The sequence below is a fragment of the Nansenia antarctica genome (assembly GCF_963989245.1).
Source record: "Nansenia antarctica genome assembly, chromosome: 14".
Classification (NCBI taxonomy): domain Eukaryota; kingdom Metazoa; phylum Chordata; class Actinopteri; order Argentiniformes; family Microstomatidae; genus Nansenia; species Nansenia antarctica.
Window position 1 is genome coordinate 11,304,090 of NC_137684.1, and position 10,000 is coordinate 11,314,089.

Genomic DNA, 10,000 nt, shown 5'->3' on the forward strand with positions numbered 1-10,000 from the left:
GCCCTTAGCTGGCTAGGAAGGCTGTTCCACAGGCTCTGTACTGCCCTTAGCTGGCTAGGAAGGCTGTTCCACAGGCTCTGTACTGCCCTTAGCTGGCTAGGAAGGCTGTTCCACAGGCTCTGTACTGCCCTTAGCTGGCTAGGAAAGCTGTTCCACAGGCTCTGTACTGCCCTTAGCTGGCTAGGAAGGCTGTTCCACAGGCTCTGTACTGCCCTTAGCTGGCTAGGAAGGCTGTTCCACAGGCTCTGTACTGCCCTTAGCTGGCTAGGAAGGCTGTTCCACAGGCTCTGTACTGCCCTTAGCTGGCTAGGAAGGCTGTTCCACAGGCTCTGTACTGCCCTTAGCTGGCTAGGAAGGCTGTTCCACAGGCTCTGTACTGCCCTTAGCTGGCTAGGAAGGCTGTTCCACAGGCTCTGTACTGCCCTTAGCTGGCTAGGAAGGCTGTTCCACAGGCTCGGTACTGCCCTTAGCTGGCTAGGAAGGCTGTTGCACAGGCTCTGTACTGCCCTTAGCTGGCTAGGAAGGCTGTTCCACAGGCTCTGTACTGCCCTTAGTTGGCTAGGAAGGCTGTTGCACAGGCTCTGTACTGCCCTTAGCTGGCTAGGAAGGCTGTTCCACAGGCTCTGTACTGCCCTTAGCTGGCTAGGAAGGCTGTTCCACAGGCTCTGTACTGCCCTTAGCTGGCTAGGAAGGCTGTTCCACAGGCTCTGTACTGCCCTTAGCTGGCTAGGAAGGCTGTTGCACAGGCTCTGTACTGCCCTTAGCTGGCTAGGAAGGCTGTTCCATAGGCTTTGTACTGCCCTTAGCTGGCTAGGAAGGCTGTTCCACAGGCTCTGTACTGCCCTTAGCTGGCTAGGAAGGCTGTTCCACAGGCTCTGTACTGCCCTTAGCTGGCTAGGAAGGCCATGTTCCACAGGCTCTGTACTGCCCTTAGCTGGCTAGGAAGGCTGTTCCCTTAGCTGGCTAGGACGGCTGTTCCCTTAGCTGGCTAGGAAGGCTGTTCCCTTAGCTGGCTAGGAAGGCTGTTCCACAGGCGCGGCGCAGCCGAGCAAAAGGCTGGGTCCCCCATGATGCGGAGCCTGGTATTGGGGACCCGGAGGAGCAGGCTGTTTGAAGACCTGAGGGTGTGGGTGGAGGTTTGTGGAGTGATGAGTTCTGGCAGATAGGGAGGGGCGTGTCCCTTGATGCATTTGTGGGTGAGAAGCAGGACTGTAGTCAACCCTGAATGAAACAGGGAGCCAATGTAGTGAGTGTAGAACGGGGGTTATGTGCTCATATGCGTGTGTGTGTGTGTGTGTGTGTGTGCGTGTGTGTGTGTGTGTGTGTGTGTGTGTGTGTCTGTGTCTGTGTCTGTGTCTGTGTCTGTGTCTGTGTCTGTGTCTGTGTCTGTTTCTGTTTCTGTGTCTGTGTGTGTGTCTGTGTGTGTCTGTGTCTGTGTCTGTGTCTGTGTGTGTGTGTGTGTGTGTGTGTGTGTGTATGTGTGTGTGTGTGTGTGTGTGTGTGTGTGTGTGTGTGTACGTCACATACAGGGAAGTAGGCCAAGTGTCTGTGGCCTCCATTGGGCAACTTGGGACAAGCCAAGAATGGCAACAAGGAACAGTGATGTGCATTATGTACATGGGTGGTCTAGTTATGTAAGAAGAATATGATTATTACCCAGTGGGCTTGCACAACACGTTCATTATGAAGGGAATTGGAGGGGTGATGAGGGTATATTATATTATATGTGAGTGTGTGAGTGTGAGTGTGAGTGTGTGTGTGTGTGTGTGTGTGTGTGTGTGTGTGTGTGTGTGTGTGTGAGTGTGTGAGTGTGTGAGTGTGTGCGTGTGTGTGTGTGTGTGTGTGTGTGTGTGTGTGTGTGTGTGGGCGTGCATGTGCACGCTCATGCATGTGTGCATGTGTGTGTTGTCCAGAATGGAGCAGGAGGCATAAATCTCACTAATATGTATCTCTCTTGCTCTATTTCATTCTCTCCCTCTGTCTCTCTCTCTCTCTCTCTCTCTCTCTCTCTCTCTCTCTCTCTCTCTCTCTCTCTCTCTCTCTCTCTCTCTCTCTCTCTCTCTCTCTTTCTCCCTCTCTCTTTCTGCAGTTGCCATGGAAACTATTCTGCTCTTCCTCTTTTCGCTCCTGGTTTGTGTGGCTGGTAAGTTCTGTCCTGTCACCACCACCACTGTCCACAGGGGGGCAGGAGAGAGTCAGACAGGGGCCTGACATACATAACACCACAGGCGTGGATTCTGACTCATCACCAATGACTTAAAATCTTGAGAGCCTATGGGTTCCTGTGAGAGTTTGAGTGTTTATGTTTGTTTGTTTGTCTTGGTGTGTGTGTGTGTGTGTGTGTGTGTGTTTTTTGAGTACTCCTCACACCCTTAGTTCGTATTGTGTGCTTTCTGTTTTCCTAACAATTAGGGTCGATTGGGCTGATTATTATTATTATCCGCATACTCATACTCATTTCCATTTATTAGGACTTGATAGTTGCAGTTGGATGAACGTTGTGAATGGAGAAACAGGTGTTAAAGATGAAATGCTTAGCATGATAGACGGGGTGGTTCAGAATGCTGTGAAGTCTGTCAGAGCTAGACGAGTTGGCAGGCAATTATTATTATTATTATTATTATTATTATTATTATTATTATTATTATTATTATTCTGAGGTAAAGAGGGATCCTCTCAGATGACGGATATTTATGATCAGGTGATGATCGTATCTGTAAAATGAGTCCTCAGCACACCCATGTCTTTCTGCGTATTTTCATTTGACTTGTTCAAATTATTTCTCTCTCTCTCTCCCTCCCTCTCCCTCTTTCTCACACACACACCCACAGCGGTGGCAGACCCTAGTGCTGCTCAGGGTGAGTATATCTAACATTACATGTTATAAGGCTGATCTGTGCATGATAGTGCTGCATTTTGACATATTTAATGTTGCATTTCCCCCCATTGATGGTATATGACACTATAGTCAGTCCCAATGGTCCAAAAATCAAGTGCTTCGTAACACAGACGGGGTGAATCTTATGGATGAAAGTGTTCTGTCACAAAATGCCGTTATGGATCATTGGCCTTTCCTAGTGAGTATACGGCGTAGTCCTGCTAGAGATATGCTTGAGGAGGACTAAACGATTCTATGTCCTCATTGTTCTGTTTCCTGTGTGCCAGATGGTAAGGAGAAGGAGAAGGAGGTGGATCCATTTGTGTATGGTAAGTATTGTTCTGTTAGCTCATGGGTATCCTTACTACCGTCAACTAACAACGACCAACAATTGTGACACAGCCCAAAGAAAAGGGCTACCTGTAGGCGAAATCATTTTTCAGTCTTTTTACATGTGCTTAAACTACAGATTGTAAGCTTTCAAATGATGCATCATACATTGAAATCGGAAACAAATTGAAGACGACATGAGTATTTGAAAGTTGCTACACCGGAAATCACTAAGCACAGAAAATCCCCATCAAAGATAATCAATCCCCATCAAACAACAAGAAACGAAGTCATTGTGTTATAGATTACACTTATTTAATGAACGTAAAACTGTTCGGAAAAATAACGAGTGGGTACTTCACATCTTCGAGTTGAATGTTAGCTAAAAAAACGAAAATCTGAAAAAAAAAAAAAAAACTTTAAAGACGAATTTGACGTCTTTCTCATTTCCGAGAGGTGTCCAGAAACACCAGGAGCAGTCACAATTTCCCTCTCTCGGAGCTGACTCCCAATTTTTTGCTGAGAAGCACTTTGAATGCAGCAATAGAGCTACAGTACTGTAGCTGATAAATACATGAATAAATGACCCTTCTTATTCCCTCTCTCTCTCTCTCTCTCTCTCTCTCTCTCTGTCTGTCTGTCTGTCTCTCTCTCTCTCTCTCTGTCTGTCTGTCTGTCTCTCTCTCTCTCTCTCTCTGTCTGTCTGTCTGTCTCTCTCTCTCTCTCTTTCTCTCTCTCTTTCTCTCTCTCTCTCTCTCTGTCTCTCTCTCTGTCTCTCTCTCTCTCTCTCTCTCTCTCTCTCTCTCTGTCTCTGTCTCTGTCTCTCTCTCTCTCTCTCTCTCTCTCTCTCTCTCTAGATTATGAGAGCCTGAGGATCGCAGGGATGGTGTTTGCTGTGGTGCTCTTCACCCTGGGCATCCTCCTCATCCTCAGTAAGGCTCACTGTTGCTGCTCTTTACCATGAGTGTGTGTGTGTGTGTGTGTGTGTGTGTGTGTGTGCATGTATGTATGTGAGTCTGTAATTGCCAGGAGCTCCTTTCCCAAAAGCTATGTGGATTGTTAGAGGCCACTTTAGTGCCTTGTAAGAGCGTTGTTATTTAACGTTGCACTTGAAAATGCTCGTAAATTAACAAGTGCCTAAGGCCTTGTCACCAATACGTTTTTTTGATAAACGTTTTTCGTATATAAAAATATTACCGTCCACACGAGCATGTTTATAAAAATGTCTGTATCCACATGCATACGCATGAACGCAATAGAAACGCTGTCATTGAGCATTCCACACCAGTAGTCGGCGATATAATTTTAACCCCATAGCCCCGCTGGCCAATCAGACGCCAGGAACCGCGAAATACAACATTTCTCCCTCGTAAGAGACATGCCGCCTCGGTGGAAAGGAGTCATTTGTTTAGACAGACAGCGAAGTCGAAGTATTCTTGAGCATCACTCTTGAGTACAAAGTACAAAAAACCTGTATCCATATCGCCAGGATATGACGTTGGAGGGAACAGCAAACAGCTGCAGTGCGCATGATCATAGAAATCTACAAGCATGATGATGAATACAAAAAACTCTGTCTATCTCGTCCCCACGCCAAAAATATACGGCGAACATACAGCGTTTTTATCTTCACTGTGGACGGAGTTTTTAAAATGTTTAGTTTTCAGTGGGGTTGTGGACGAACCCCCCAAACCGAATATAAAAATCCACGTTTATCAAAAAAAATGTATAGGTGTGGACAGGGCCTAAGACAGCAGTAACATCCATCATTACAGGATTGGGAATTATTATTGTGAAATGAGACCCTGGCTGTTTTGATTGCTGATTCAAATAATAGGTGATGATGTTGATTCAATTTTTTTTGTGTATCTTTTTTTACATTCTAGGCCGAAGATGTCGCTGCAGTTTGAACCAGAAGCCCAGGTGAGTGAGAACTGACAGATCACGTTTCTCCTCTCTCGTGTTCTTTACTTGTTCTTCCGGGTCGTGAACCCACGTCTGTGTCCCTCATCTCTGGTCACCGTGACGACCTTCTCTCATCACAGGGCCCCCGGTGGTGAGGAGGCGCAGGCGGAGAGCCTGATTGTCTCCAAGGGTGAGCGGTTCTCCTACGCTTCCATCAGAGACACAACCCATCTCCTTATCACAATGGCTTTTTGTGATCAAATGTTTTTTTATTGTTTTCTTTTTGGAGAGCAGGTCATTCATATAGTACACAAACATGATATTTGTTAATATTTATAAACATTTTATTTTTTTTCCTATTCTCCCACCCCCCACAATCTACTACTAAATAAAGAAATTACAGCATAGAGCTTGTGTCAAACATGAAAAAAAAGAGAAAAAAAGTAATAATAATAATAATAATAATAGCAATATAACAAATAAATAAATAACAATAAATAATATCTTCTTTTCTTTTGGGGGGGGGGGGGGGGGGCTATAATGATAACAAAAAATAATAATAAAGAAATTACCAAAATACAAAAAGAGATAAAATATATACATATATATATATATCAAGTATTAGTTTCATCCACGTTTTAACACACAATGGCTTCTGTAAAGTACTGTCATTTGTAATGGCTACTGCAAACTTCATTCAGTTTCCATGAACTAAAGTGCCCCTTTTTAACCCTTTCTAAGACTCAACCAAGGAAACCCCAAAGGCTGAAAACTGAGCCAATCAAACTGGACTGCCCGCCCCCTCACCCGAGGGCTTAGCAACCATATCTACGACTGAAAACCACAGACCAACACAATAACCATGAGGATGAAGATGCTCAAGATGATGATGATGATGATGATGATGATGATGATGAAAAAGCATGTGACAGGGTCTGTAGAAAAAGTCCTCAAGTAGGGCAAGGTCACTGTTTTCCAGATTATGAAAGTGATTTCAGATTTCAGATTGTAAGCTTTCAAATGATGTGTCATACATTGAAATCGGAAGATATTTGAAGAAGATATGCTTCTTTGAATGTTGGTCCACCTCAAATCAAATACCGGAGAAACTCGCTCTGAATCAAAACACAGGTAAAACAGCTGGAACATCTCTATGAACATCTAACTGCATGTTTAGCACATCACAACATGCTGATAGAACATCAACATGCTAAAAACACATAACTACACTTAATAAGATGATCACACAGTCCTTGCTTTTGAACACATCCTACACATCCTAAAACGTCAGTTTGTTTACAAGCCGTGTATGACTTACCAGTAGCCTACGACAGACGATACAGTGAATCCAATTCACAAATGAGGAAGTATTCAGTGATCCTACAACTGTCGTTTGTTATATGAGTGAGCTCTTCAACACTTCAACTTTCATAATATGGAAAAATGACATCCAGACCTTTTCACCACACCGTGTCACATATTATAGAACGATGGAGAAGGAGGGGGGTGGGGGATTTTGGTGGGTATGTAACATGTAAATAAACCTCTAGGGTATTGTTTATTGTTCTGTGCTCAGTGGCTGTAAAGGTCTCCCAGTGCTACTTGTCTGTAAAACTGTGAAACTGTCTCCAGTGTGTTGTTTAGCCAGTGGCCACTCTCTCCCACGGCTCTTACCAACAGAAATGTCATGAAAGTGTGTTGCTGTTGTTGTTGTTGTTGTTGTTGCTGTTGTTTTGTTGTTGTTGTTGTTGTTTGTGTTTCGATGAAGCTCTGGTTACTGTTTGTTGTTTTGTTCATGAGTTGTTGTTGTTGTTGTTGTTGTTGTTGTTGTTACTACCACTCTTGTAACTCTTGTCTTCAGTACTGTTATTCCCATTTAGGTTATATGAAATATATACTGGTTATATTTGTATAGATAGCATACACACACAGTATATAGCTATTTATGATATATTTAGATCGATGTAGGCCTATGCCTGTGTGGTTACATGACTTTGGATGCTGTGTGTGTGTGCGAGCACGCGCGTGTGTGTGCGTGACTGTTTTACCGCCTTATACGTGACAATCCAACCACCGCAGTTTACTGACCAAGCACAAGAACGCGTCCCAGGTAACTATTGGCCAATCAGAGTTTCCGCATCAGCTGTCTCACTGCCACTGAAGTGTCCTGCTTTGTCATTGGCTGAGTTGGGTGATATCGCCCCCCCCATTGGACAACTCCCACATCAACACTGCAAGCCTGTGTTCCTTATAATGCTGTGTTAGAGGCATGCAGACAATATTTCAACCAATGGTGTCTCACAGTTTATGTATGATCATGCATTTTTGTTCATGAACGAGTGGGCCTTTGAGAGTGTGTGTGTGTGTGTGTGTGTGTGTGTGTGTGTGTGTGTGTGTGTGTGTGTGTGTGTGTGTGTGTGTGTGTGTGTGTGTGTGTGTGTGTGTGTGCGTGTGTGTGTGTGTGTTTACAGCTCACATACTAAACGTGCCAGAGTCCTAGTTATAGAAGCGAAAAGATAAATTAAGGACTTTATGCTGAGTGTCATTGCTTAAAAACAACAAATAGCTACTCTGTCCATTCTGTGCATGAGGCTGTATTGTATAGCGGCATTTTGAGCTTTTAACACATAAATAAAGTGTCTAACTTTACTCAATGTTGTCACTAGACATCTTTGTTCACTCGCGTAGCTCACAGAGAATATTCACTGTCAACCAAACTTTGTCATTCAACGGTCATGAGTGTCGATGTTCCCACAGGCGACGCGAGTAACATGCCCAGATTCAGAGCTCAATGTGACTGAAGGTCGTAGGACGGTTCACAGACTTCAAAGGTAGGTGGCGAAACAAAATGGCTCCCTAATAGCCGGGTTTACCTCAGTAATGGGTTTGCCTCGCCTCGATGATTCCAAAGGTTGACATTTCTACACAGTATCGCGTCCGAAGGCTACATTTTATGGGCCTATAAATGTGTGAATGGCTGGCTTACTGGGGAGGGGCAGGCTGGAGTTCTAGCAGTCAGAGACAAGGAAGGTGGATCCTAATGCGGTAGGTTGACGGTAACACTAGGCACTGATTCTGGGTCAGTTATTACATGTTCCCCACTTACTGATTACGGTTTGGATGCTGGCGATGCTGGTGAAACTGATTCTGGATCAGTGCCTTAGGGGCAAGTCCATCCAAGAGTTGGGGTCCATTTTGTGGGAGGTGTCTGGACTGCACCTGGTCACTGAGACAGACAGGTGGACACACACAGCCGAGAGGATCTCACAAGGCCAAGAGGAATCTCCCAGCAAGACAGGTGAGCCAAGCCAAGCGCTGCTAGAATTAGTACATTAGTACATTAGTACATTAGGACAATCGATAGACTGTGTATGTATGGCTAGTAAGTCATAGGGAAATATTGCAATTTCCCAAGATAGATTTACCATCTCATGATGCTGTCCATAATATAATCTGCATGTTTTCACTGCTATTTGTATTCATGGGTGCATCTAATTAAGAGGACGCATTGCACCTTCATATCAATCAAATATAAAACAATTAGATGGTTAGATGGTGAGGGAAACATTTCAAAGGCATTCTTCGCTCGTAGGAAAATCCTTTAGGAGGTGGCTCTAGGGGTGTTTCAAGGTTAATGAATTGAGTCGGTGATTTGGTACTGAGTAACTGTAACTTTTCACAATGTTTATTTATTTCTGGGCACTCAAGCGTTGAGGGGTGGCACTTGAATACACACACTGACTTTCCCATCTTGTACTGACTGAACAAAATGGAAGCAGGGAAGTTTTCAAAATCCATGTAGGTTAATGATTACAGGCCTAGAGGTTAAGATATCAAAAGAGTAATGCAGAGAGTTTGTGTGTGTGTGTGTGTGTGTGTGTGTGTGTGTGTGTGCGCGTGTGCGTGTGCGTGTGCGTGTGCGTGTGTGTGTGTGTGTATCGATATCCCTTCTACCCTTGTCACCCTCTCAAAGATGATTAACGCAATTCATTTGACAGAAAGAAGGAGGAGAGAAAAGGTCCAGCGTTTTATTCGGGGATCTAGAATACCTTACCCTGTCAACAGTCTCTCATAACCGCCGCATAAGACCATTCACTCTAGTCTCCTTGTTTATTAAAATGGGTGATTCTTGAAAAACAATCCATGTGAAATCCCTAAACCCACGAGACAAGGTGTCTCAGGAGGTCAAACTGTGAATGATTTTCTTTTCGGTCATATTACTTAGCTAAATAATTCAAATTGGCTAACCAGCCAAACCGACAATGTGTAACATATGACTACTGTTTTAGAATGCGTGACATCTTCACCCTATGAGCTTCCTCTGTGACCAATCCCAGACGTACGTTCTGAGCCCAATGCATTCAAATGGATCACTAGGATGTAGCAATGTTGTTGCAGACATGCCTGCCTTCAGCTTTGTTTCTCTGTGATTCCCCTCTAGGGCTGCCGTTCCAACAGACACACACACACACGCAAAACAGACTTCAAACACAATGTCTTCTGCTGGAGGTAAGTCTGAGAAGGATTTTCAAAGGACTATCCACAAATAGTGTGATTCTGCACAGCAAACTTGTGACCCTTCATGTTCTAACACGCATATGTTGACATTGAATGATCATTACTACATTTCAGTTGTCTTAAATCAAATCAACAAGATGGAAACCATGGAAACCGTACCCAAGGCTTTCTCTTTTTTCACATTCAGGTTTATCAGTAAATGCCCTCGACCTGTCTGCTGATGTACTATAGGCCAAGCGGCATGTCCTCTGTTAGCTACATGAAGGACAGCTCACTGGGCTGACTATAGGGCTAGTCTCCCTATGCTAGCTACTATGCTAACTACTCACTAGGCTGGGCTACTCACATGCTATCTAGGCCGCGTTCGTA

The 10,000-nt window shown here is 44.3% G+C and overlaps 1 pseudogene across 1 annotated transcript in view; it reads left to right on the forward strand.

Annotated features, from left to right (window-relative positions):
• Positions 1–2,094: 2,094 nt before the first annotated feature.
• The window catches only part of LOC308169836 (cell adhesion molecule DSCAML1-like), a 76,472-nt pseudogene continuing 68,566 nt past the window's right edge, over positions 2,095–10,000 (forward strand). Inside the window, exons 1-5 of the transcript in view lie at positions 2,095–2,143; positions 3,166–3,207; positions 4,066–4,140; positions 5,095–5,131; positions 5,254–5,303. The product of the transcript in view is annotated as a cell adhesion molecule DSCAML1-like (transcript). The remainder of the gene's footprint in view (positions 2,144–3,165; positions 3,208–4,065; positions 4,141–5,094; positions 5,132–5,253; positions 5,304–10,000) is intronic.